Below are 27,986 nucleotides of genomic sequence, written 5' to 3' on the forward strand. Positions count from 1 at the left end.
ACAGGTGAAATTAATTACACAGTCCTACACTTCATCACGAATTATTTCTATCTAGTAACTTAAGGAAATTAAACTGGATTCCAAACTATTAAAGCTTGGTTCTTAAAAGATGGTGCAAAAGCATTACTCACCAGATCTTTGCTCACTCAGCCTGCCTTAGACTTTATGGGGTAATGGGAAGGAAGAGTATTTCCACTAACTTTAATTCCCCCCATGGGTAACTGGCCATCCTCTCACTAGAGGCAACTCCTCTGAATCTGCTTTGATACTGGAAGTAGTTGATATCCAGATCCCACACCACTATGCTACCTCCAGGCCCTGAGAGAGCACAATGGAAATGAGCTTGCAAATGTGCTGGGTGGATGGCAGCAGCAGTCATAGTGGAGCCCTCCAGACAGTCTGGTAAGACTCATTGTGGACTCCTAAAGTCACTCCGCAATGAAAACTAATGAAATACATCAGAATTTGAATCAAGAACTGCTTCCAATGTGGGTAACTTAAGAAAGAGATACCCTTGGTTTTACAAAGCAGCTGAAATCTTTTAATAAAGACCAGTCCTCCAGTCCAGATTATCTACCAATTAAATTACTTTGAGTATGCTGATATAATAGCTCCATACTTCACACTTACATACAGCTCCTCACTTGATGAAAGTTGCACAAGTCACACCACTAATCAAGAAATGAAGAAAGAGTAATCCAGTGAATTATTGACCTATATCACTGACTTCTATTTGTAGTAGGATTACGGAACATATACTGTGTTCCAACATTGTGAATTACTTTGTGAGAATAAAGAGCTAGTTGGCATTCACAAGATGAATATATTCTGAATCAGTGCTGACCATCTGCCATTAGAGAGTTTTCTTCAAAGTAACAAGTGCTATCAATAGGGAGTCTAAAATTTACTCCATTTTTATAGAATTCCAAAAGGCTTATGATAATGTTCCTTACAAACAATTTAAACCTGTTTGCAGATGACATTGTCATTTACTGAGTATGACAGGCATCATAGTATCAAAACCAATTGCAAAATGTTATAGACAAAATATCTGTATGATGTAAAGAGTGGCAATATGACTAAAAAAAAAAAAAAAAAAAAAAAAAAAAAAAGAAAAGCTTGAGGTGATCTATATGAGTACTGAAAGAACTCCATTACATTTCGATAGATGATAAGTCACATAAATCTATAGACGGTAAGTTCTACCAGTCATGTAGGCATTAAACAGGAACAACTTTAATTGAAATTATCACAGACAATAATGTTGTGGGAAGCCAATGTAATAAATTAATAGAGATCAGAGATCGCATGGAGAGATTTAAATGTTCATCTTCCCTGTGTGTTGTTAGAGAGTGGAATGGTACAAAAATAATGTGAATGCTGTTAAATGAACCTTCTGCCAGGCACTTGCCTGTGAATTGGAAAGTAGTCGTGTAGATGTTGGTGGATGAGTATACAGCAGACTGACTTAGGTCCCACCCTCCAGGCAGTTCTGCTACAGACGCACATAGGTGCAATGAAAATTAGCCGTTTTCATGTGAGGCTGCTCCATGTTTGTCATGCCACTGAGAACTTATAATGACAGTACCTGGTCTGCTTTGCCCATCTGATCAGCTTTGCTGAGTGTTCCATGATGTCCCAACATTCCATTCCACTTGCTGTGGCTAGTATATTTTGTAGCATCAGAATAGTGCTGTTGTGTGTAAGTTACACTTTCCTACTTAATCATGCACAGTCAGCAGATTGGTGGCACCTCTGTCTTAAGATATTTTGCTGCATATGCATTTGACTGCCCAGCTCATATGGTATGTAGCAATCTGTTCCGTAAATCAGACATAATAACGGCAATATCTACAGTATCTGCTTACTGAGTTGCCAGGGAAGATGACTAGATGTTTACTTGGCTACACCAATATATTCTTCTGCGGCACACCACTACATAAGAGAGTGCTACCAGGATTCTACTAAGACTTGGATGTATCAGATGACTATCCACTGGTCAGTATCATTGGAGTGTTCAACATTTTGCCAGTAGAATAGAATTTGTTACCAGATTTCATTCACTAAACACCAGAAATAAAGCTCTTTAAATTTTACAGTGAGTGTTTATCTCATATGCAGAAAACGTCTGGCCTCCACCACACTTCCCTCATTCCGGACATTGAAAACATTTTGTACATACACAGTCAGTATTTGAAATAAGCATTTAATCTTGGCATTGATACACAGTTCATTTTGCAGGTTAGTCACATAGTTGAAAATACGAGAGTACGCATTCTGAACAAGGTTAGCATCGACCGATCTCCACTGGGTACTGGGAGATGGCCAGATTCCCATTCTGTGGATTAGGAAGTGAATCATCTCCCATCTGCTAACAGGGCCAATGTGATATTCAGACATAGAGTGCATGGGAGTCTGCTGAAGCAAGTTTTGTAATTTTTACATCGTAATCAAGGTGACTCAGTCCACTCGTAAAATAAAAATGTAATGGCAGATTATCCAGGTTTATGTGTGTAACCAACCAGCTCAGGTACTTGGTAGGACTTCATGTTTTGTGGAAGTTTGTGGATTGAATTGTGACTGAAATATATGTAACTGATATGCCACATTGTGTTGGGTACATGTGAATGTTATGGGTAGAAATTAGAGGTCAATATTTCCGTGCAGAGATGATTATGGAAGCAGGTCTGTCATAAACAGCAATGACCAAAATATTGGAATAGCCAGGAAGGTCAGGCATAACAGTGTTAAGGTGCTAGCTGTCGATAGCATTTGTGCCCACCAGCTGATCAATAGACATAGCAGAATAATACAAGAATAGGATATGTGTTGCTAGTGTTGAGGTGTCAAGTAGTCAAGTAGGATCAGGATGCATCTCCTTATGCCAGGGAGTAAGATCCTTTCTCAAAACAGCGTAGAATTGTTAAAAAAAATTTATTTCTCAGATTGATTACACACAATCTTGATTTAAGCTGGAAGTTGAACCATAATTGACATTCATACTTCGTTTGGCTTACGAAAAGATCAAAGAAAGATTTTACTACCATAATGAAACCTTTTTGGAAAGGTGAATATTCATCATCACCAACTATCTTACTTGAACACATCCAAGGACCTCTCTTATAGTATTCTCGTGAATTATTATACCAATTTCAAAGCTATTTTATGGAGGTGAACATTTATCATTTGGAGGTTTGGAGTTAATGACACCTTTTATGCCTTGAACACTTTCAGTAGTATCCTTCTGTAGAACATACTCAAAGGTCTGAGCCATTAGTTGTGAAAATATGCATGGTGCCATCCAGTCTACATTGCTTATTCATTTACACTAAAGAGCATTTTGGTAATCTGGTGTATTATTGTGAAGTCACTTTTTTGGTGGTAACAAATGCTGCAATAGAGAAACTTCCTAATTTCCAAACTATTACATAGCAGAATGCCTCATTTCAGTGCACTCACTCCAGAACAATTTCAACAGATGTGGTGTGTTGAAGGAAACCCATATGTTACTGCTGTTACCTGCTGGATTCAGGAAAGGTTTCATATAATACCTGATATTTTCTGCAAGTCTATCATGTCACAGCTACAGCATATGTTGAAGATTCTTTGACAGTTCTTGATTCTAGTCTAAAGCACTCTACTAGTCATAACTGTATAGTAATTGTAATAAACTAGTTGCCTATACAACCCATGAATCTTGATAATCTGAACATTGGAATGTGGATTGACTCCCATGAATGGCAACACTTAACAGATGCATGAATGTGATGTGTTGGCAGAAGAGCCAACACCGTGTTGCTAGAGGAGGCCAAAATGCACGCGTTTAAGCTCACGCAGACTGGCATGAGGTCTGGAACAATTAAAGGAGTTGAGTCTAATAAATAAAGTACGAAGCTCTTGGAATACTTAACTTTAATCCATAATTGGAGAAAATCAGTCTTGATGATACATAATTACAATCTCAATATAAACTGGTAATGGCGCCTTGCTAGGTCATTGCAAATAACGTAGCTGAAGGCTATGCTAACTATCGTCTCGGCAAATGAGAGTGTAGTTTGTCAGTATAGCATCGCTAGCAAAGTCTGCTGTATAACTGGGGCAAGTGCTAGGACGTCTCTCTAGACCTGCCGTGTGATGGCGCTTTGTCTGCAATTACTGACAGTGGCGACACGCGGGTCCGACGTATACTAATGGACCGCGGCCGATTTAAAGGCTACCACCTAGCAAGTGTGGTGTCTGGTGGTGACACCACAGAAGGAATTAGTCATAACTGTATAGTAATTGTAATAAACTAGTTGCCTATACAACCCATGAATCTTGATAAACTGAACATTGGAGTGCGGATTGACTCCAATGAATGTCAACACTTAACAGATGCATGAAGGAATTTATTTGCAAACCTGGTAACCTGGAAGTTGTTGTGCATTTATTGGTGGGGGCATAGTTGTGAAAGTAAACAAAAAAAAAGTCCTTTTCTAAGTGCATATCTTTGGGGAGGAGCTTGTAAGGTTAACGAATGGGGACTCTCTTCTCAATTCGATGTTATCCTCATTTTCTGTTCAACAGACAGTGCATAAGTGTGGAAAGTGTTCTGCCATAATGTTTTACACTAGCACAATTGACATGTGGTTATATCTTTCACACTGGGAAACCTATTTGTCCTCATTAAAGAAAGAAAATTGCAGAGAGCATTTCTTCTGCTCTTCAAGGCTCTAGGATCTTAATAGTTTGGTTCCTTTTTCTGCCGTCCTCTCATATGAGGTTGATATCACAAAATACCAACCGGTTACAGACTGTCTGGATCTGAAGAACCATTAACATTACGTGTCATCCCGATTTGTTTTCAAGACCCCAGCAGATTGTTTGTTATCAAAACATGACATTCTGACCTCACCTGTACCTCAATCAAAAGATTCTGGCTCATTTTGTGATGTAGCTGCAGTAAGAAATATCCGTTAACTATAGTCAGATTGAAATTACTTGATAGTTGGTGCTTCGTGCTTTGCGGCTTGTTTCCTTCAGAGTGCTCAACATCAGGCCCAAACCGTTTGCTGTTGCAAAACTATCACAACAGTTGGTTAGTTCACTTTCAAGTCCTTACCCAGTTTTTTTTCCTTGCTGTGTTTGGATCTAGATTCCTGGGTTTGGACCTTTTATTTAGTGTTTCATCACATGTGATAACCACACCAAAAACCAACCAACCCCCCCCCCCCCCCCCCCCCCCGACACACACACAATACTAATTAAATACACATGTTTCTTAGATAGCACTAACCATACTACTGGATCCTTCTGCACGAGATGTGATGTGGCACCATTCGTTCAGTTGTTACAATTACAGAGATTGGTTTAGATTAGATAAGCTTTGCACAACATTGTGCAAAGTTAAATTTTTAAAGGCTACCATTCATGATTGTGGCTGGGTCACCATAGCAAAGGATATAACCAGTTGCCGTAAAGTAGCTTACCATAACACAGTGCTTAGTGTAAAAGTTTGACGTGTAGATGTCCGTAGGTTCGAACCTCATCAAATAAAGAGACATTTTTATTTCTAAATCTAATCAAAAGACTTTGATTATTAGTTCTACTGAATTAATTGGTTTAAATGTAATATATTTATTTTATTTCTAATACTTTGCTGTAACATTTTCATCATTGTATTAACTTTTCTACTTTGTCTTACTTATCTTCCTATCACTCTTTATTCATTTGGAATCTGCATGTGTCGCCTATAATCTGAAACAAAGTGCCAACCAGGAAAGCTCATTGATTGGTCCCAATATCTTGTCTCAAAACACAATTTTCAAATCTTGTTCTTGTTTTCTTCAGTCCAAAGACTGGTTTGATGCAGGTTTCTAAACAACACATGGATACCATATACTGTCAATTCTACTTTTACACAACTGAAATTGAATACTGCACATTGTTCACTTAAATAATTTACCCTTAAGTGTGTGTGTGTTGTAAGAAGTACAACAGTGACAAATGTGGCTGCGAACTTCTTATGTCATTACCACATGTAGTTCAAAGTGTTGCATTCAAACTTTTCTCCTTCCCCACAATTCCTCTCTGAACTTCCATTATTGGTTGTGACTGGTTCGGCATGATACCCTCTTTCTTGTAGGTACTAAAATGGTCTCACTAAAAGAGCAAGACAGGATATTCATTATCAAGAATGCAAGAGGGAAAGAATTCATCAACAAAGATAATGACGGGGGGAACCACAGAGGCCTGATGTCTATCGTTCACTTCCAACAATAATCTCCGTATATCTGCAAGATGTAAAAAATCAATACTGCTAAATCCGCTTTGTTCTATCCTCTCTCTTGAATCAATTACCACTTGACTCATCATTCTTGTGAGGGACTTTCTGCTGCAGAATTATTTCCTATGTTGACAGATGTAACTTTAACCCTTAGCTACTGGAGGGGTCTATCAGACAGCCTTTTCATTTTTTTATGTACAAAACCACTTCATTGGTGAATGTATATTTTCATGGCTTCCTGTTGTTTGTTACACTTCTTGGAAACAGACTTTATGGGAATTTTAAATACACCATTTCTGGTACCGCGCGCCACGGTATTTGAATCCGTGTCAGACCCATAGAGGTCTCTGCTGTGGCGGCGCACATCTCCTGGCCCGCTTTTAGTGTGGGGGCGCCACAGTGGAACACATAGTCATAGCGGCCAATAGCGGTGCCCCCGATAGCATACTTAAATGCCGGCCACTCGCTCAGCCAGTCAGTCTAATCTCACTTAAGTCGGGTTACACCTCGCATTGCGCTAGACTGCTTACTTCCAAGTTTGTGTACGAGTTTGTTTCCTTCTGACTCTGTTGTTCAGTCTTGTTGTATTCGTTCCGTCCTATGTTGGTCATGTCGGTCCTCTTCCTTAGTGTTGTTGCTTGGGGGCCTCTCCGCAGGTCCCGTCGCACCTTCCATCTTTGCTACCCCGCGACTGTCCTGGTTGCAGTTACGACATTTTCGCAACGAGGTAAACATTGATCATTCTTGGTATGGAGGCGAAGATGGTCTGTCTGTTGGAGCAACAGCAGCAGCTCATGCAGCAGCAGCCAGTCCAGTTAGACATCTTACAAAAGTCACTGCAGTTGCTAACAGACAAAGTCGATGCCCAGGACGCTTTACTGCACCAGCTTCCGTGTCCACAGGTGTCCAATGTTTTCCCGTGTCCGCCGTCGTTTCCACCCTTTAATGACGCTAAAGAAGACTGGGAAACCTACTTACATAGGCTGAAACAACATTTCACAGCTTTTCAAGTCATGGACCAATCCTTGCAGTGGTTGTTGTTTTTGTCTTGGGCCTTGTAACAACGGTTTAATCTACTGACTTATCCCGCTCGTTCGGGATCTGATAGCAGCCCAAATGGATAATAATTAATGTGACCGTGTACCTAATGGGGCTGGCAATCGGATTGGACTGCTACGGAGTTGTTACATTCCATTTTATCCTTCTAGAATGCTGTAATAATAAAATGTCTGGTGGCAAGAAGAACAACAACACAGCTTCATTAATCAACGACCTATATTCATCACAAAACACCAAAGTAAGGAGACAGCCACTGCCTTCGTCGTACAAATTTAATAACGGCTAATCTCAGCACAGGCCCCTTTGTTATTCATTATCGTCACACGCAAATTTTAATCACTGTCTCCAACACTGCAATCCAAATAATGCCGGCGCGGTAGACGCGAAAATACAAATATCGGCCCTGAAATATCACTGAATCACACTAGTAATTATACTTTTTCACTTTCCCATATATTTCTAACACAAAGGGGTTAAACTACAGCGATGGGCACTCCCTTTGTCGGTACGGTCTTGCATTCCAGCAACAGACCTCCACCCGCCTCAGCCCGCAGCGCGTACCACACTACTTATGTCTCAACACTCGCTCTCGCTCTCGCCACCCGACACCCGACGCACACTATCGACTGTTTGTCCTGTCGACCTGTGCTGTGGCAAAACTTATAGTAAGGGCCTACGGACCCCTTACAGCCTCTCCGGACATGTTCTTTCTTCTCCGCAAGTTGGCACCATTGTCTGATCCTGTGGCTCTCTCTTTCCAGGAGATCTGCCTTTAGCTGACAAACTATTATTCCCAATGCTACCACATAGTCACCTCTCGGCTGGAGTTCCACCAGTGCCATAAACAGACTGGTAAATCGTATCGTTCCTGGGTCAAGGACTTGCAGGTCTCAGCCGTCAATGCGATTTTACGTGCACCGATCAGCAGTGTAAGGCTTCGTATGCGGACTCCCTGATCTGGGATGTGGTGGTTCAGCTGGCTCCTGACCCTGAGGTCCATACGCCGGCATTGAAACTCGACAACCCCTCCTTGGAAGAAATTCTCCGCATTTCCCTCTCCTTTGAAATTGCTGAAGCAGCTAACGAGCGTCTTATGGCGTGACCGCAGGTGGCAGCGATCCCGGAGTCACGGCGGGTTCCACCCTCTCGATGTCAATGTGGCCCGGTCGACAGAGGCCAGTGCTATCGGGACTCCTCGTTTTCCAACGTCTCTATGGCATCGGCGCCTTCGGTCGCCCCTCGTCGCCGGTCGTGCAGCCCACTTACATCTTGCCCACAGTGCTTTACCGTTCATTCGTGGGCTGATTGTCCCCACTGCTGGAAAATGTGCACACTGTGTAACAAGGAGGGCCACATCCAATCGGTTTCTTGTAGTCACTAGACTCTATTCAGTCCTACCCCTCCTGAGCCTCAAGATACCGCCCATATCTCAAAATTTTTCCGAATAGCGAACCGATTGGGGAAGGGCGCCTTACTTGGTGCATTGTGTCCGTGTTGTGTTGAGAACTTTCGCCATCTTATTCGTCATTGCGTTGCAGTCTTGCCCGCTCTCCATCTCTTGGGCATCGATGCGCCCCTGCGTGCACTTTCTGCCAAGCACTGTGCAGGGCCATTTTCTGCACTGACGACGCCCATGGACCACATGTCACCTAACATCCAGCACGGTAGCCAGTCCGTTGTGGTGGGGCCGCCATGTACCCTCTTGGTTGTAGCCCCTGACAACACAGGGATCGCTCTACTGATGCCTGCGCCGTTCACTCCCCACGTATGCCAAGGAGTAGATGCCCATCTCCCTGGGGCATCAGGACTCCCGGCAATGGCCATCCTGTCAGGTGGCTATTGCTGTGGCTGGGTGGCGCCCTTGGGGAGGGCCCTTGGTCGGAGTAGGTGGCATCAGGGCGGATGACCCGCAATGAAGCGCGGTACATCATCTCTCGCTGGCGGCCAGCCGCCAGCAGTCTCTAAGCGTTCTCGGGCTCAATTTAATGCTCAGAAGTACGATCCGAAAACGTTCCCTTCCCTGGCCACGCCGTGGGAAGAGCGTAAGTCGCAGGATGGAGTTAACAGTTATTCGCCCCGATTCCTAGTTTGCACGCGAGCTGATGGGGAGTCTTTTCTCTCCACAAAGCCTCAGTTCTTCATCGAGCATTTGGAGGACAAGTTTGGGGAGGTGGAGGGCTTGTCTACAATGCGCTCTGGGTCAGTACTGATACAAACGGCATCCTCCGCCCAGTCCTGCAGGTTCCTTGCTTGTGACAAGTTGGGGGATGTTAACGTTTCTATTACACCACATAAGAGTTTAAATATGGTCCTGGGTGTTATTTTCCATAGGGATCTCCTTTTGCAGTCTGATGACGAGCTGCGCGCCAACTTAGAACGTAGAGGTGTTCATTTCGTCCGGCGCGTTCATCGGGATCCGAGGGACAATCAGGTTGCTACCGGTGCCTTCATCTTGGCCTTCGAGGGTGATACGTTACCGGAAAAGGTCAAGTTGATGGTCTACCGATGTGACGTCAAGCCCTATATCCCTCCCCCGATGCGGTGCTTCAAGTGCTGGAAGTTCGGCCATATGTCTTCCCGCTGCACTTCCAGCCTCACATGTCGAGATTGCGGACGCCCGTCTCATCCCGATACTCCATGTGCCCCGCCTCCCATCTGCGTCAACTGCAGGGAGCACCATTCACCTTGCTCGCCTGACTGCAAAGTCTTTCAGAAAGAGCGCAAAATCATGGAATATAAGACCCTGGACCGGCTGACCTATACTGAGGCCAAACGGAAATATGACAGACTCCATCCTGTGAGAATGACATCTTCGTATGCAGCTGCTAAAACAACTGTGCTAGCTCCATCAGTTTCGAGACTTCCAGCCAGCTCGATAAGCAGTACGACTCCTTCTGCCACCTTGTCCGTGGGGGGCTCTCCCCAACCGGTTGCTCCTGCACCACCTACCTCAGGAGCAACCTCCTCCCACCCGTCGGGGACGTCCGTCCCCGCTTCTCAGCCGGAGAAGCGTCTAACTTCTTTGGCTACTCTCGCCCGTAAGAGTTCCCTTGGGACCCTCCCTTCCCAGGGTTCCACCAGCGGGAAGGATGACGGCCACCAGTGGCATAAGTCCTCACCAGCAGCCAGGCGTAGGGCTTCACGATCCTCCTCTGTCCCGGAGACTGAATCGGTGAAGCCTTCCCAGCCGGTGAAACCCAAGGTTCAGCGAGAGAAGTCCAAGAGAAAGACCTCTAAGGCTAAAGAACTTGCGGTGGCACCAACCCCACTGCACCTTTCGCGCTCTGCGTCTGAGGATGAAGTCGAGATTCTAGCGTCCGCTGAGGACCTTGATCTCGCTGGTCCCTCAGACGCCATGGATGCCTCTCGTACGGGTACTGAATCGGTGGCAGTGAGTGAACAAGCGGCGTAAATTGCCTTCCCAGTCCTTTCACGCCTTTCTCAGCCATGGACAATACCATCCTCCAGTGGAACTGCGGCGGTTTTTTCCACCATTTAGCTGAGCTCCGCCAACTTCTCAGCCTTCGCCCTTTCTTCTGCATTGCTCTCCAGGAAACTTGGTTTCCAGCGATGCGAACCCCCGCCCTCCGTGGCTATCGGGGTTATTACAAGAACCGAGCAGCTTATGAAAGGGTGTCTGGTGGCGTCTGCATATATGTCCTTCACACTCTGCACAGCGAGTCTGTCCCTCTCCAGACGCCTTTAGAGGCTGTCGCTGTACGCGTGTGGACGCCACAGGCTGTTACCGTCTGCAGTCTTTACATTCCACCGGATGGTGATGTCTCGCAGCATGTCCTGGCTGCACTGGTCGCCCAATTGCCGCCACCTTTCTTGCTATTGGGCGACTTCAACGCTCATAACCCTCTGTGGGGTGGGTCAGTGGCAACAGGTCGAGGCGCCATCGTTGAGCATTTATTGTCGCAGCTCGATCTCTCGCTGTTAAATGATGGTGCCTTCACACACTTCAGTGTGGCGCATGGCACCTACTCCGCCATTGACCTTTCAATCTGTAGCCATAGCCTCTTACCGTCTGTCCAATGGAGTGTGCATGACGACCTGTGTGGTAGTGACCATTTTCCGATCATTTTGTCACTACCACAGCGCCACTCTTCTGGGCGCCCTAGCAGATGGGCTCTGAATAAGGCTGACTGGGACTTGTTCTCCTCCACTGCCGCTTTTGAGCCTCTCTCCACCGATGACATTGATGCGGTGGTTCAATCGGTCACCACCGGCATCGTTACTGCCGCCGAATCTGCCATTCCCCATTCCTGTGGGTCCCCTCGGCGGAAGGCTGTGCCTTGGTGGTCGCCTGAGATCGCTGAAGCGATTAAAGATCGCTGGCGGGCGCTCCAGCGTCACAAGCGACACCCCTCCCTCGACCATCTTATCGCCTTCAAACGGCTGCGTGCGCGGGCCCGCCTCCTTATCCGCCAAGGCAAGAAGGAGTGCTGGGAGCGGTATGTGTCCACCATTGGCCTCCATGTCACTCTGTCGCAGGTCTGGGCCAAGATTCGACGCGTCTACGGCTATCGGCCACCTTCCAGCGTCCTTGCGCTCTCACTGAATGGAGCAGTTTGTACTGACTCCGACGTCATTGCCAATCGCTTAGCAGAGCATTTTGCTAGGAGTTCCGCTTCTGCGCATTACCCCCAGGCCTTCCGCTCCATTAAAGAGCGGATGGAACGTCGGAGCCTTTCGTTTCGCACCAACCACCCAGAATCTTACAATGCTCCATTTAGTGAGTGGGAATTTCGCAGTGCCCTCGCTGCTTGCCCTGATACCGCTCCTGGGCCAGATGGCATCCACTGTCAGATGCTGCAACACCTTTCAGTGGACTGCCAGCGGCGCCTTCTCGATCTTTACAACCGTCTTTGCGTCGAGGGGGAGTTTCCGTCGCAATGGCGGGAAGGCATTGTCATCCCCGTTTTGAAACCTGGAAAGAACCCTCTGGAGGTGGACAGCTACCGTCCCATTAGCCTCACCAACGTTCTTTGCAAGTTGCTTGAACGGATGGTGAGCCGGCGCTTGAATTGGGTACTGGAGTCTCGGGGCCTTCTGGCTCCATCTCAGGGTGGGTTCCGTAAAGGCCGCTCCGCCGCCGACAATCTGGTGAGGCTGGAGTCGGCCATCCGTACTGCCTTTTCCCGCCGTCAGCACCTGGTCGCTGTCTTTTTCGACATGCGGAAGGTGTACGATACGACGTGGCGTCATCACATTCTTTCTACGCTTCATGGATGGGGTCTTCGGGGTCCTCTGCCGATTTTTATCCGCACTTTTCTGTCGTGTCGTACCTTCCGCGTGCAAGTCGCGGCCTCGTATAGTTGCTCCCACGTCCAGGAGAACGGTGTGCCACAGGTTCTCTGTTTTAAGTGTCTGTCTGTTTTTAATAGCCATTAACGGGCTTGCTGCGGCCGTGGGAAATTCTGTCTCCGCTTCCCTGTATGCTGACGACTTCTGCCTTTATTACAGCTCTACTGGCATTGCAGCTGTTGAACGTCAGCTACAGGGCGCTATCCGTAAGGCGCAGTCTTGGGCTGTAGCGCATGGGTTTCAGTTTTCGGCAGCCAAGACCTGCGTTATGCATTTCTGGCGGTGCCGAACAGTCCATCCTGAGCCGCGGCTTTATCTTGCCGACGAACTCCTTGCTGTGGTGGAGACCCACAGGTTTTTGGGGGTGGTTTTCGATGCCCGGTTGACTTGGCTGCCTCATATCCGGCAGCTGAAACAGACGTGTTGGCGGCATCTAAACGCTCTGAGATGCTTGAGCAACACCCACTGGGGCGCCGACCGCTCTACACTGTTGCGGCTCTACCAGGCGTTAATCCAGTCCCGTCTGGATTATGGGAGCCTGGCTTATGGCTCAGCATCCCCATCTGCGTTACAGGTGCTGGACCCGATTCTCCACAGCGGGATACGCCTTGCCACTGGTGCTTTCCGCACCAGCCCTGTGGACAGCGTCCTAGTGGAGGCAGGTGTACCTCCACTGCGGTTCCGACGCCAACGTTTGCTGGCTGCTTATGCTGCCCATGTTCTAAGCTCGCCCGGGCATCCAAACTATCGCCTCCTGTTCCCGCGGTCGGTCGTCCGTGTGCCAGAACGTCGGCCCCGGTCTGGTTGTACAACAGCGGTCCGCGTCAAGGAGCTTCTCCCTGGGCTCCAGGGTTTCACTGTTCCACCTCCTTTCCGGGCTACTTTGCATACACCCTCATGGTGTGTTCGTCGCCCTAGCCTTCGGCTCGACTTGGCACAGGGCCCTAAGGACTCAGTCCCTCAAGAGGCCTTCCGCCGCCGCTTTTATTCCATCCTGGCCATGTATCAGGGCTCTGGTGTTGTTTACACTGACGGTTCGATGGTTGCTGGTCGTGTCGGATATGCGCTCACTCTAGGGGACCTTTCCGAACAACGTTCCTTGCCGGATGGCTGCAGCGTTTACACTGCTGAACTGGTCGCCATCTTTCGTGCCCTAGAGTATATCCGCTCCTGCTCAGGTGAGTCTTTCGTTATCTGTAGCGATTCCCTGAGCGGTTTACGAGCTCTCGACCAGTGTTTCCCTCGTTCTCGTTTGGTGATGGCTATCCACGAGTCTGTGCATACTCTCGCCTGTTGCGGCCGCTCTGTGGTCTTTGTGTGGACCCCCGGTCATGTCGGTATCCCGGGTAACGAACATGTTGACCGCCTGGCGAAAGAGGCCACCAGTAAGCCATCTCCGGACGTTGGCCTCCCAGAGACTGATTTGCGGGCAGTCTTCCGCCGCAAAATCTTGGCGCTATGGGACGATGAATGGCGCGAACTGCCAATGCGCAATAAACTCCGTGCTGTCAAGGAGACGACGGCTGTGTGGCGGTCATCCCTGCGAGCCACTCGCAGGGACTCAGTAGTTCTTTGCCGGCTCCGCATTGGCCACTCCCGGCTGACACACAGTTATTTACTGCGCCGGGAGGACCCTCCTCTATGTCGCTGTGGGGCAGTTTTGACAGTGGCCCACATTTTGCTGGCCTGCCCCCTTTTAGCAGTGGTCAGGCAGACATTTGCGCTGCCTGCTACGCTCCCTGCCCTTTTAACAGACGACTCCACTATGGCTGACTTAGTTTTACGTTTTATTCTGGCAGGGGGATTTTATCATTTACTCTGAGTGTTTCTGTTGTATTTTATTGTTTTGTGTTGATTCTGGCCTTTGGCCTATGGTTGTACACTGATTTTTTAATGTGTTTCTAAGTGGCTGGCCTTTCCTTTTTTATGTCTATGGTCGGCCAACCACCGTCACACTCTGTGTGGTTTTAGTTTGTTTTGTCTTGTCTTTGTCTCAGTATCCCTTGCTCTGTATCGTCTGTGATATCTTCTGTTCCTTGTTTTTATTCTCTGTGGGTGTTCTTTGTCTTTGGAAAAAGGGACAGATGACCATGGCAGTCTGGTCCCTTCAATCCCCCAAACCAACCAACCAACCAGGATGACCCATCAGCACGGCAGCTTTCCCTCATGCTCCGCATTTTCACAGATGTCAGTTCCACAGCACCTGAACCTCTTTGTCATTGACCATCCATCAGCTGCGAATATTTTTGGCCTGTATGTGTTTAAACTGTTTGGCTTTTAATTTTCTGACGAAATTAAGGTCGTTTCCACGACTGTTCCCCTTCAGGACTTGGACGATTTGTGCTTCACTTTTGCATCGTTGTTTGCACCGTATCTTGGATGTTCTTCCCGCTTTCAAGTGCACATCACCCTTTGGCCAAATGCACAGCCTCGCTTTTTCTGGGTCCGACCCCTTCCGGCAGGAACTAGATCGGCTCCAGGCTGCCGGCATGCTGGAACCTGTCACCTATAGCGCATGGGTGACACCACTGGTGGTCATACGGAAACCCAATGGGTCCCTTCGGCTGTGTGGGGACTTTTTTCCAAGATTGACCTGGCTGAGGCTTACCACCAGTTGCCCTTGGATGCCGAATCTCAGAACGTCATGGTTATCAACACACCTTTAGGATTGTGTAATTACAAGTGCCTTCCCTTTGGTGTCTCTTTGGTGCCAGCCATTTTCAAGTGATTCCTGGACCAGCTTACCCAGCCTATCCCTGCATGTGTGAATTATCTGGATGACATCTTGGTCACTGGGCGTTCCCGCCAGGAACATTTGCAAAACCTCAGCGCCTTATTACACGCTCTGTAGTCTGCTGGTCTACGCTGTCGGCTGGACAAGTGTGGTTTTTTTCAACCGGAAGTGGAATACTTGGGCCACTGGCTTGGCAAAGATGGCATTGGCCCTTTGGGTCATAATGTCGGGACCATTGAGGCTCTTCCTCGTCCCAAGGACTTATCGGAACTGCAGGTGTTTCTGGGCAAGTTTACTTATTACTTAAAGTTCTTGCCCCAGGCTGCCTCCATTGCTCAACCCCTCAATCACTTGCATCACAAAGGGGTACCTTTTGTTTGGACTCCTGCCTGTGACCTAGCCTTTCTCCATTTAAAGGCGATGCTGAAGTCCACCCCTTGCCTTACTCCCTTCTCTCCGGACTGCCCCTTGGTTGTGACAGCTGATGTGTTGGCATATGGCATTGGGGCTGTCCTCGTGCACCAGGATGCTGATGGCTCTGAACAGCCCATCGCTTATGCCTCTAAGACGTTGACCCAAGGGCAACGGAACTACTCCCAAATTGAGAAGGAGGCCATGGCGATCATGTTTGCCATACAGAAATTTCATACCTGTCTCTTTGGGGAAAAATTTACCCTCCTGATGGACCATAAACCCTTGGTTACACTTTTTGGACCCCACTCTCACCTTCCCGAGCAGATGGCTCAATATCTCCGGTGATGGGCATTGTTTTTACGTAGTTAAAATTACGCCATCCAAAATAAGCCTACTGCTCATCATGCTAATGCGAATGCTTTGTTACGTCTCCCAGCAGATCCCTATCCTGCCTTTGACCAACAGGAGGTCCTCTGCTTTCACACTGATTCCGCCTGCTGGGAGCATTGGATGATCTTCCTCTTATAGCTGCTGACGTTGCTGCGGCTACCCGCCGCGACCCTGTCTTGCGGCAAGTTCTGAACTACGTGGTCCATGGGTGGCCATCCTATGTTACTCTTCGGATGCAGTCCAGGCTCTCTATGGTCAATGATGTCCTTCTGTTGGCCACGGAGTCAGATACCCACCGCGTTGTCATCCCTCCGAAATTGCGGCTTCAGGTGCTCAGTTTGTTACACCACAGGCACTAGGGTATGTCTCGTATGAAAGTTTTGGCTCGTCGGCATGTGTATTGGCCTGGCATCAATGGCAATATTGAGCGCCTGGTCCGTGGCTGTACTGTCTGTGCGCGTCACCAGCCAAGCCCCCCGCAGTCATTTGCACACTGGCCTGTGCCTCGCCGGTCCTGGGATCGCATCCATGTCGATTTTACGGGCCTGTTTTTAGGATCCATGTGGTTACTCATCATTGATGCCTATTCCAAATACCCATATGTTGTCCGAATGGCATCCACCACCACGGAGGCTACACTCATGGCCCTGGCCCAGGTTCTCGCCATTGAGGGCCTGCCCTCACACGTTGGTCTCTGATAATGGTCCCCAATTCACAGCATCCTCCTTCCACAACTTCTGTCAGGCCAACGGTATCAAGCATATTCATAGATCCCCTTTCCACCCTTCATCCAATGGCGCGGCGGAGAGGCTTGTCCGCACTTTTAAACACCAGTTGACTAAGGCGGTCGACACATCTCCAACCACGTCGGCCCTCACCCTGTTTCTGAGCACCTACCGCACTATGCCAATTGACTGTCACAGTCTGGCAGAGGTCCTTCGTGGACGACAGCCGCGGACCCTGCTCCATTTGGTGCTGCCGTCCTCCTCCCGCCCCCACTCCCGGCCCTCGCAGCGGTATGCCCCTGGCACGGCCGTGTGGGCCCGCAAGTACGGGCGCAAGGTGGGTTGGACAACGGGAATGATCGTCACAGTTCATGGGCAGCATGTTACGTCGGTGCAGACGTCAAAATGGGTAGAGCGCTGCCATCATAATCAGCTCCACCCTCGTGCTGCCACGGGACTCGCGCCGCAGCCTCTTTCCCTACCTCCTTCGGGTACGGAAGTGGTCCTTGAGGCACTGTCCCAGCCCCCAGCTGGCGTCTCCCCGTGGGCCTGCCGCCAGCCCTCTCCACCTCCGGGTGGATCAGCGGCTCCCTCCCCCACCCTAGACTCTGGATCAGCTGTCATGGGTACCGCGGGCATCCCTTCCTCCCCGTCACGAGCAGTTCATACGCCCAGTTCCTCTTCCTACTGCCACCCACCTCAGCACCGTCTGGGGCGTTTCTCCCCCTACACACAAGTTTCAGGGGGGAGGGATCTGGTACCGCAGGCCGTGGTATTTGAATCCGCGCCAGACATCATGGACGTCAAAGACCCATAGAGGTCTCTGCACCATCGCACCTTAAGCTGTGGCGGTGTGCGCCTCCTGGCCAGCTTTTAGTGTGGGGGTGCCACAGTGGAACACGTGGTCATAGGGGCCAATGTCAGCGCCCCCAATAGCATACTTAAACAGCAGCCACTCGCTCAGCCAGTCAGTCTAATCTCGCTTACGTCGGATTACACCTCGCTTTGTGCTAGACTGCTTACTTCCTGGTTTGTGTACATGTTTGTTTCCTTGTGACTCTGTTGTTTGGTCTTGTTGTATCCGTTCCATCCTATGTTGGTCATGTCCTTCCTATTCTGTTACGTTGTTGTTCGCGGGCCTCTCCGCGGGTCCCGCTGCACCTTCTGTCTTTGCTACTCCACGACCGTCCTGGTCGCAGTTACAACACCATTGTTTAAGAAATTCAAACTTTTGAAAAACAAAACACAGAAAAATTTGCTGTTTATTTTTATTTTGTGTGTTATTAAAATAATAGCACATATTTACTTCTCTACTCACTCACATATTATCATCAGGAAAATAGCATTACAGATTTGCAACATAACTGTATGGAAAAACATGTTTTAGTTAAGACAAATTAGTAAACTCAAAGCTGATTCCAAATACAATTGTCTTTTTCAGCCTTAGAGTGGTTATTCCACTGTTTAATTCTGTCAAGGGAGAAATTTTGCCAAATTCTTAATTTGAAAATTTGGACAAAAGTAATTACTATATGTATTCTTCTGTGGCCCTGAAGCAAATTTTAATCACTTTCAGCTTGCATGCTTTTCACGCAGACCCTCTTAAAATTCTGCAACCAAATCATAACACTGAACTGTTGACACGGATATCTCGTTTTCCACTTCAAACAAGGACGACAAGAAGTTGACTTTTTCATTTTTCAAAACAATATTTTTATATCTGAAGCTCATATTTTCAAAACACCAAGTTTGCTCTGAGACTTTGTCTTGTAGCTGCCTGGACTACAACTGATTCTGCAGTGTCGAATTGCCTTGTTCTTACATTAGTTTCCTCCTTCGAAAGTATCTTTCTGTTCTTACTGAAGAAGTACACTTCTCCATTGTAGACATCTATTACATTTACTTCACTTTCAGTTTCCTTCTCCGAATCAGTTTCGTGATCACTAAATACTTGCAGTCAGGATGATTATCACTGTTATCAAAGTTTTCATCTGAGAATTCACTGATGTATTCTTTAACATCCACATCTGTCTTGGATAGAAAACATTGAATAGAAGGTTTAGCCTTCCTCTTAATGGAGAAATGCTAATGTTCAACAAAAACACGACACGCAAACACTGTGGTATATCTTTGAGACCTTCCGAAACCCAAAAACGAGAAATAAATTGTAACAACAATGCCAGATTTATGGCAAGTGTAGCTTGCTGTCCAATACAAAGGCACACAAAAGAGTCTACTTCACCTCAGAGGGGTGTGTGAAATATCGTAAGACAAAAGAACTGTTGCGGTCAGAGACGCTATCCATAGTAGTCAAGGGTTAACAATCTTAAAAACATTTGTATGCCACTGATCCAACCTATTATGGCTGTTTATACTGAACTTATCCTCCCATAATTATTATTATGCCTTGTGGGGTACAAGAGCCCTGGTTCCTGGCAGTCGGATAGAAAATTTCATAACTGAGGTTAAGTAATATTTGGTCTGTATGTCCTCAGCACCTAGTAGACATTCATCAGGAACCAAAGCTAATAAACTCTGGTTCATGTAGAAGGCTTTGGAAAGCTTGAATAACGTCCTTGCAATAGTTTGGTAATATCCTGTGCCTTTTGTCAAATATATGATAATCACTTCCACGTGACTACATGGATTGGCAGAAACTATAATTTCTTTTGAACTGTGTATCCAAGGAAATGGGCAAGACTTCTAAAAATCAGATTGTTTGAAATTTCTAAGCATGGTATTGTTTGATATGAGATTAAATTGGTTGTGACCGGTAGGCTGAAAGGAACACATGACAGGAGATGGGACACTTGCAATCAAGAGGCTGGATAATGGTAGCCAATTCCCCTTCTAAGGCCCTGTGGATCAACTCCCAGCTTGCGACCAGTGGGCACAAGGGAGCCAATGAGTAATCAAACTGTTCAGCCCAAGTGCTAGTGTGCATTCCAAAACACTTGAAACTTCCTAGCAAGGTAGGAAGAGTTTGAACTGAAAACAGCTGCAGTATTGTTCCTGCAAGTTTTTGCTGATCTCTCTAACTCTATGATGAGTATTTTGCGTCTTCATTATGACATCCATCATTGCTTACTGCTGTTTTAGCTTCCTCTATTGATCACCAACTTTTTGTTCCACTTCATTTGGAATGGAAGAACATTGACAAAATGGTGTTCTGAGTCTGCCGGGATGAGGGATGTGGCATCCCTGGTATCACAGGGTGGCTTCTCCTGAGATTTTTTGTTTCTTTTTTCTCTTCAACTACTTTAGAACACTGGAACACTAGAGGGCTTACCTGCTATGGCGGTAGGACCTGACGAGGAGCTGACAGCCTTGGAACCTGCAGTCCATGTGCCCTCCAGCCACTGGCTGGTGTCATGTTGTTGTGCAACCTACTGGTTTTGTTTGCACTAACAAAATTATAAAGTGGAATTAGGCAAATGAAACTATACTTGTGTGTAAATTCTTCAAATTTAGTGGTTTTGGATAGTAACAAATTAGATTCCATTTGACAATGAGGTGCTATTGCAGTACAGTTGGAGAGCCTCTGCAATGCTGTTAGTTTTTGGGGAATAAAAAGTGGGCTGCAGCCTAAGGAAGAGACAATGACAAAATTGCAAAACACAAATAAACATCAAATATTAAACTGGATGATATGGTAAGTCTATTAGGACAGGGATGTACACTGACAACTACAGAGGCTAATATTATACACAGTGTCACAAATGTAACTGGAAAAAGGAGAGCAGTCAGAGGAAGCAGAGCATGCACAGTCACCAATAAACATGTACCAGTGTCCTTGTGAAGAGCACCAGAACATTCAGAGGAACAAATTCCTCACATTTAATAGTTTTTGGTTAATTGATATTCAGACTGACTTCAGTGTTCAAAGTGATGCACTGAAGTGACTGTTAGTATGTGGTGCTGCCACATTGGGCACATTCACACACAGATGGCTCATAATATGCTGAATCTCTTAATACCTTACCCAGCCGAGAACAGCAGCCAAAAGACAACATTACATGTTCTGCCTGCCCCCTTCGCAACTATCACGTCACTGACATCCTTCATCAAGAATTACTGCATGCCACACAACCATTCCAAATATAATATAGCTTTCCAAATACTGCAAACATGTACAATATCTACCTTATAAATCTCCTCCACGAATTTCTGGTTGAATGAACACAAAGACAAAACCTTGGCAAATAAGTTAAATAATTTCCAGGTTTCAAAATATGAGACAAAGGGGAGAGAGAATTTATGGGTTTTACATTCCTCAGTTAGGAACTTTGAGGATGTGGTGGTGGTGGTGGTGGTGGTGGTGGTGGTGGTGGCAGGTGGGGGTGGGCGGTGGTGGGGAGTGACCAGCAACTCAATTCACATAAAATGTTCAGGTGCTTCATGAAAGCTCATACTCTTGTACCATCATTCTCCACTAATTGTTTTTTTTTTCCTTTCTTTATTTCTTTCTTTTACATTAAGAGAACTGTGCTGGCATTTAAAGCATCATCTGCATCAGGACCAATATATATTTTTAATCATCTCCAGAGTTTTGGTCATTGTCTGATATTATGTAGAAATTTGTCTGTAAAATGCTCACCCTCTACACCTGTCAGAAAAAGAATTATCACTTGTTTTTGCTGAGATGCATAACTTTAATGCAATTGTTGCACTATGATAATCCTCAATGAGCATCTGGTACAAAATCTTTCCTGTACTTGTATGTACTGAATTTCAAAATCACACTCTTGAAGTGCTAACATCCGATGAGTTGCTCTGCTGTTCATTGGTTACCAATTTAGTAAGAATGAAGGTGTCCTACAACCCGAAACAATGATAACATCTTCCCATAAGTAACAGAGAAACTTTGGCATGGAAAGGGCATTTATTCCTGTAATTATATACTTCCTCTCAGAGTACACAAGTGCACGACTTGGGAATGTGACAGTAGAATTTTCTTTGACTCAGTTAACCTCATTTAACTGATACATTTCTGTGCCAAGGGAAAAGTAAGTGGAATCAGTATCAAGGTAATATTTGGTGCTTAAGTCAGGATGATAAAGTAGTGGTGCCTCACACAGCTGGTTTTCAATGTTTTATGATGTTACTTAATCCATTTCCAGATGGAGATACAGGTGAAGATAAACAAAATCAAGGATGGAAATGATGTTAGCAATTGCAGAAACCGAGAAGACTTTAGTTGTCTACAGCACTTTGGTGCAGGAAAATTTCTTACTGCTTCCATTTTTGTCAGGTCAGGTTCTATTTCTCACAAAGAAAGTATATGTCTAAAGAATTTAATCTGTGATTTTGTGAATTCTTATTTATGCACCGTTACTGTGACTCTAGCTCTGCTAACTGCTTAACGTACATGGCATACAATTACTAAATGCCTCCCCCCCCAATGCAGTACCAATTAGAAAGTCATCTACATAGTGTTAAGAATGTCAGTATTTCCCTTAAAACTTCATTAAGTGCACTCATAAAGGCCGCTGATGATATTGACAGATATAAAGGTAATCTGGTAACATCTTACATTCCATAGAAAGGCTCTATACTTTCTGCTATTTACATCTTTCACTTGGTCACATTGTGCAGTAAACCACATCATTTCACCATGAGCACCACCAAATGAATGCACACTGCCATCCCTTTTTGTTAGTTTGGATTGGATTAGAATAGTCACTACCTGAGTGTTAAATTACCTGATTGTCCAACATCAGTTTAATTGTATTTTTAACTACTGCTTTCTAGGGCAAAGGTACTGGGTGCAATTTGCTATGTAATGGGTCATGATTCTTTACTTCAATTTTACAAGTGCAGCATCTGATCAGACCAGGTATTCCTTTAAACAGATAGATGTAAGATTTTAATACTTCTAGCAGTTCTTCTCATTCAGCTTCAGGGCATATCCACTAATGTTTGAATCTTGTTTTGAATACTAGTCAGAGGATGTGAATCATTATTCTCCTGCAGCCAGCATATCCCTCAGAATTATTTGAAGCTGCAGTTCCTCAGTTTGTCAGTAATGAATGTCCTCATATTTATGAATGCAGCATCCTAATCACCTCTCTTGATGAATCCTTTCAACTCTCTCCTCTCCTCTTCCTTCCACTAGTCAACTCTGGTTTGATAGAAATAGAGTGTAAGAGAATGCATTCCCAAACCTCTTCGGAATCAGTCAATTCTGAGAACCAAACCAATGTTACGTGGTCCAGTAATTAATACACGGTGCTCATATTCCTCTTTTTAGATTCTAAACTTGAATAGTACCTGGTCTCTAATGGCTTTACTTTGATTGCTTACAGCAATGGTAGCATGCACATGACTAACAGGAAATGTTCAAAGTCCAAAGAGAGAGATTTTCTGAAATAGCTCCCGTTCTCCTTGCCGAAATGACTTTTGCATCCATAATAATTCTCCATATTTGGACTTTTATGAAAGGCATTGAAGTGTATTGTGATTCTCTTTTTCTTGTCTACAAATCTTCTTTCATGTCACGTTTGCACTTGCAGTGTTTATTGTGACTCCTGACACATTTCCCACAACTGTCATTTCAGAGTGGGAGATTTCCAAAACTTTACTTAGTTATCTGAATCCCAACTTCTCATGTAATGACTTGGGCTTGTGGCACATTCTGGCCATTGATTTTGTACTCTGTCTCCGGCATATATGGAATTTTTGATTTTATGTCACATTGTTTTTCTCAAGACCAAAATTCATTTAAGAATGTGGTTGCAGATTCTTCACACCTGAAAGTCTTTTTTTGGATACAAAAATGTCCCAGATATGTGCTAAACATGTGATGTGGCTAATGCACATGTCTATTTTACACTGCTTGGTTTGATGTCTCCAAAATTCAGGTTTGAACTGTTGAATAAAGGACACAGGATGTATACTGTGCTTGGAGCCACTATTCTGCAAATTTGGTGCACTAATTCCATTATCCGCAATTATTTGAGGCACATCATCAATGTTAGTCTCTACTTCATTCAATGCTGCATTAACATCATGCAGCAGAAGGTTTTTGCTTACTCAGTTCGACCCTTCATTGCAGTCTGACTTCCAGCAGATTTTTGTCTATTTAGGTACCCACTACCATTCACCCACAACTGCTGGTGCACTTTTTGCAGCGCATGCTAGTGCACATTGTTGCTGTCAGCGATATCATACTCAAACATGTACAGGTACTTTTCCCTTATAGTAGGTACAGTGGTATAGTGTATCGACAATGTCGCATCCTAACCTCTTTCCTCTTGCACGTTGTTGATCTTCATTATTTATAAGACTTTGCTGTAGATAATGCACTTGAACAGTATCTTTCCTAGAATTTGATGTTTGGTTTGAAGAATGCCTTCAATGCTCAGTTGATGTATTTTAATACTTGGTTCCACTTCTGTAGATCTTTGCCCCTGGTAAAGAGCTTTTGATGTGGTGTCAAGTTATTCATTCTCTGAGTGGTATGTACTTCTCATGTAATCAGAAGATTAGCAAGTGCTGCTGGTTTCACAGCAGCTCCCAGTACTAACATGTAGGGTCCTTTAAGTGTAACACCTGCAGTTGTGAATCTTTATTGACCATCGTCAATTGTGAATCTTCTTAGGTATGTCTTACTTCAGGTAAGTTACCTATAAACATAGTGTTCAATGTAGTGATTCAAGAGAAAGATATGTAGTTCAGTTTTGAATAGATATTTACTAATATTTAAGATTTTAAGCTCAATGGGAAGAAGGTTGAAAATTTTTACAGCAGCATATATAGCATCTCTCGACAGCAAATGGTTCAAATGGCTTTGAGCACTATGGTACGTAACATCTGAGGTCATCAGTCCCCTAGAACTTAGAACTTCTTAAACCTAACTTACCTAAGGACATGACACACATCCGTGCCCGAGGCAAGATTCGAACCTGCAACCGTAGCAGCTGTGTGCGGTTCCAGACTGAAGCACCTAGAACTGCTTGGCCACAGCGGCCAGCCTCAACAACAGAGACAGTGCATGTAATTCTTTTGTTTAGTGACACACATGCAAACTGCTGAATTTTGTTGTCGAGGATCCAGTCTCTATGAACACAATATGATAGAGAAAATAAGTGTTGAGAAGCAGTGGTAAATATTTTCAGCTGGCTAAATTATTTGCAACAGGTGGTTCACAGATGAAACTCTTTTTCAGTGCTTAGTGGGGAGATTAGAGTTATATATAGAGTAAGTGAAGAGTTTGCCCAGTGCATAGTTCTATATGACACTACAGACCATGCAGAAGTGAAATGAGCTGCCTTTCTTCATCTCCAGAATTAGGCAGAAAAAGGTGCTGAGCTGAATCTGTCAGTCTGATAAATGTGGTGCTTCCAGCACGAATACCCAAGAAGTTGATGGTATCATCTCTTTATCTGCCGGTTATTCAGTGTCGCAGAGTGTTTGTCTGGCTTTTCATGAGTTGATACGAACTGAATAACAGTCGTCTGCAAACAAGGTAAATTTCCACAATGCACCATTCACAACTGCAGGCAGTTTTTAGCATAAATAACACATGCTGAAGGACTCAGGAGGACAAAAGGTGTTTTCGTACCCAAACACTATTCCATCTTTATTTCTGAATGGCGAGTCTGCTTCCTGACACACAGTACCATTTGCACTAGCCTATATGACTGTTTTCTTTTATTTTCAATATATTATATAAATATGGAGTGAGTTTAAATTCCTGTCAAAATTTAGTACTTCAGAGGTATAATCGTATGACAAAAGTTTAACACAACTGGACAGTTATTAGTGAGTCACTGTGGGTACACGTCCTGAGGACGTGTAGCTCCAGTTACGTAAATTATGCACTCTATATTCATCCACTGTTTCATAATGAGAGCACTTAGCGATCCCCAGAAAACTTTAGACATAATTTCAAACCTTTTCTAAATGCTTAACGTCAGATTTTTTCACAGTAATGCATTTGCAAAGCAATCAGAAGTCTGAAGCTGTTTTATACATTAAAGTTTGTCTTTAAAGATACTGTAGATGATTTATATGGAAGGTGTTTTTTATGCACTATAATTTGAGAATATTTTTATGACAATTTTTCTCATCACTTGTGTCTGAAATTCTCATACCTAGGTGTATATAATAGTACTTTGCAAAGTTTTCTGATATATGTTATTGTATTTTCAGTTAAAGGTTGCTCTTATGGATGTATTTCATAGATAAGTAACTGATACATGTATTTGCTGAAATGTATCTGCCTTAATAATCTAAATGTTAGTTGTGTCTTACACTGTTACATGCATAATAACTTCAACAAGCAGTTTGTGATCTATGTACATTTCTGTTAAAGAGTGCATCAGTATTATAAAATATGCATTATATTAGTATAACCGAGGATGAGATGGGAGTATTGAGCGACTGGATATTATCAGTCTTGACATTGTATATAAATACTGCTTACATTCCAGTAACTGGCTTTAATCCATTTAGGTGTATTTTGGAATGTAAGATTCTACTAGTAATAATTGGCATGCCAGATAACTATGTAATGTGCCTTGGCATACAGTATCGGAAGACTTTTATGTCGTCATTTAGTGTGTCTTTCACAGAAGTGGCAACAGCTGACTAATCCTTCATTCTGTGTGTTGGGGTTGCAAGTACATTTTATTAGTTGTGATCTGCATGATACAGTATGGTCCAGCAATGAAAGGACCGAATCTTCATCCTTCAGTTGTACTTACATCTACTTTATTATACTTTACTTTGTATTTGATACAGACATTTTGCTGTTCATGTGTGGCTAGGCATGTAGATTGATAATTTGATCTGTATATTACATCTCATGCAACATGGCACATACTGTTAATATATTTGTAAGTACAGCCTACAACAAGCATTGTTTTCTATTAAAAAATTGTACACATGCAGGTCCACAGCCTCCAAATTAGGTTATCAAACTGACTAATTGGTACACAGAGAAACTGGCGGTCAAAGTGGTGTAACTAAAGTTGGGAATTTAATAATGACCTTGAAAATATATGGTTTTCATTACTTTTTAAACTTCATTTACTCATAGAAAACTTGCTGTAACATAATATAAAAACACACAGAACAAGTTGTACAAAGTTGTATTTACTTTTTGTTAAGTAACCTGTATATACAGTCAATTACTTGGTTAAATTGTTATCAGCACACAGTCATACAGCTACCACAATGGCAGTATGTTTTCCTACAAAACGTATCTCCATCAGTTGAAACACACTACTTCTAAGATTTCTTAACTTTGCTATTTCTATGTGATGCTTTTCCACAGAATGACATTCTGCATGTGTAACACAGTGTAGGAGGGGTGTTCAGATTGTAATGCACTATTTTTTCTATGCCAATGTCACTTTGAAAATATTTGAAATTTTTTGCTGGACGGGAAACCATAGGGGGCTGAAGTAAGGAAAATTTAATGGAATTCCGATAAGTGGCAGCACTAGATGCAGTCTTCCAAATGGAGTCTGTAAGGGAGGTGCATTCCAAACAGAAACTTGTTGAGTTTTCAGTGGAAATCCAGATCATCGCAGATATTCACAGGTGCTGGCAGAATGTCTACGGGCACCTGGTAGTGGAGAAAGAAAGAATGCCAGCCACACATAGCTGTGACTCCTGCAATGTTGGAACATATTGACCCTATGATTGTGATTTGTCAATCACATCAGGTGACACACCCTGCTGCTCAGCTGGACATCTGTCGGTACTGGAGACACACACGTCCACCAGTTGGTGTGCCCTGCTGGGTTCCTTGCCACCTAAATGAAGACTGTAAAGAGCAATGAGGAACCATCTACAAAGAATTGTCTGCACATTACAAGGGTGATAATGATGATTTTGGTTGAACATTGTCATAGACAATGAAAGAAGGGTTCGTCACTTCGAACCACAAACAAAACTGAAATCCATGGAATGGTGCCATACCACCACCTCAGAAAAAAAAGATCAAAGCCACATACTCAGCTGGTAAAGTCACAGTGGTGGTCATCTGGGACTGTGAAGGTGTTACTCTGTATGATTACATCCCTCATGGTGTAACGGACAATTCTCAAGCGTATTGCGGTAACATCACAAAATTAAAGAA

This window comes from Schistocerca americana, chromosome 3, assembly GCF_021461395.2.
Source record: "Schistocerca americana isolate TAMUIC-IGC-003095 chromosome 3, iqSchAmer2.1, whole genome shotgun sequence".
NCBI lineage: Eukaryota > Metazoa > Arthropoda > Insecta > Orthoptera > Acrididae > Schistocerca > Schistocerca americana.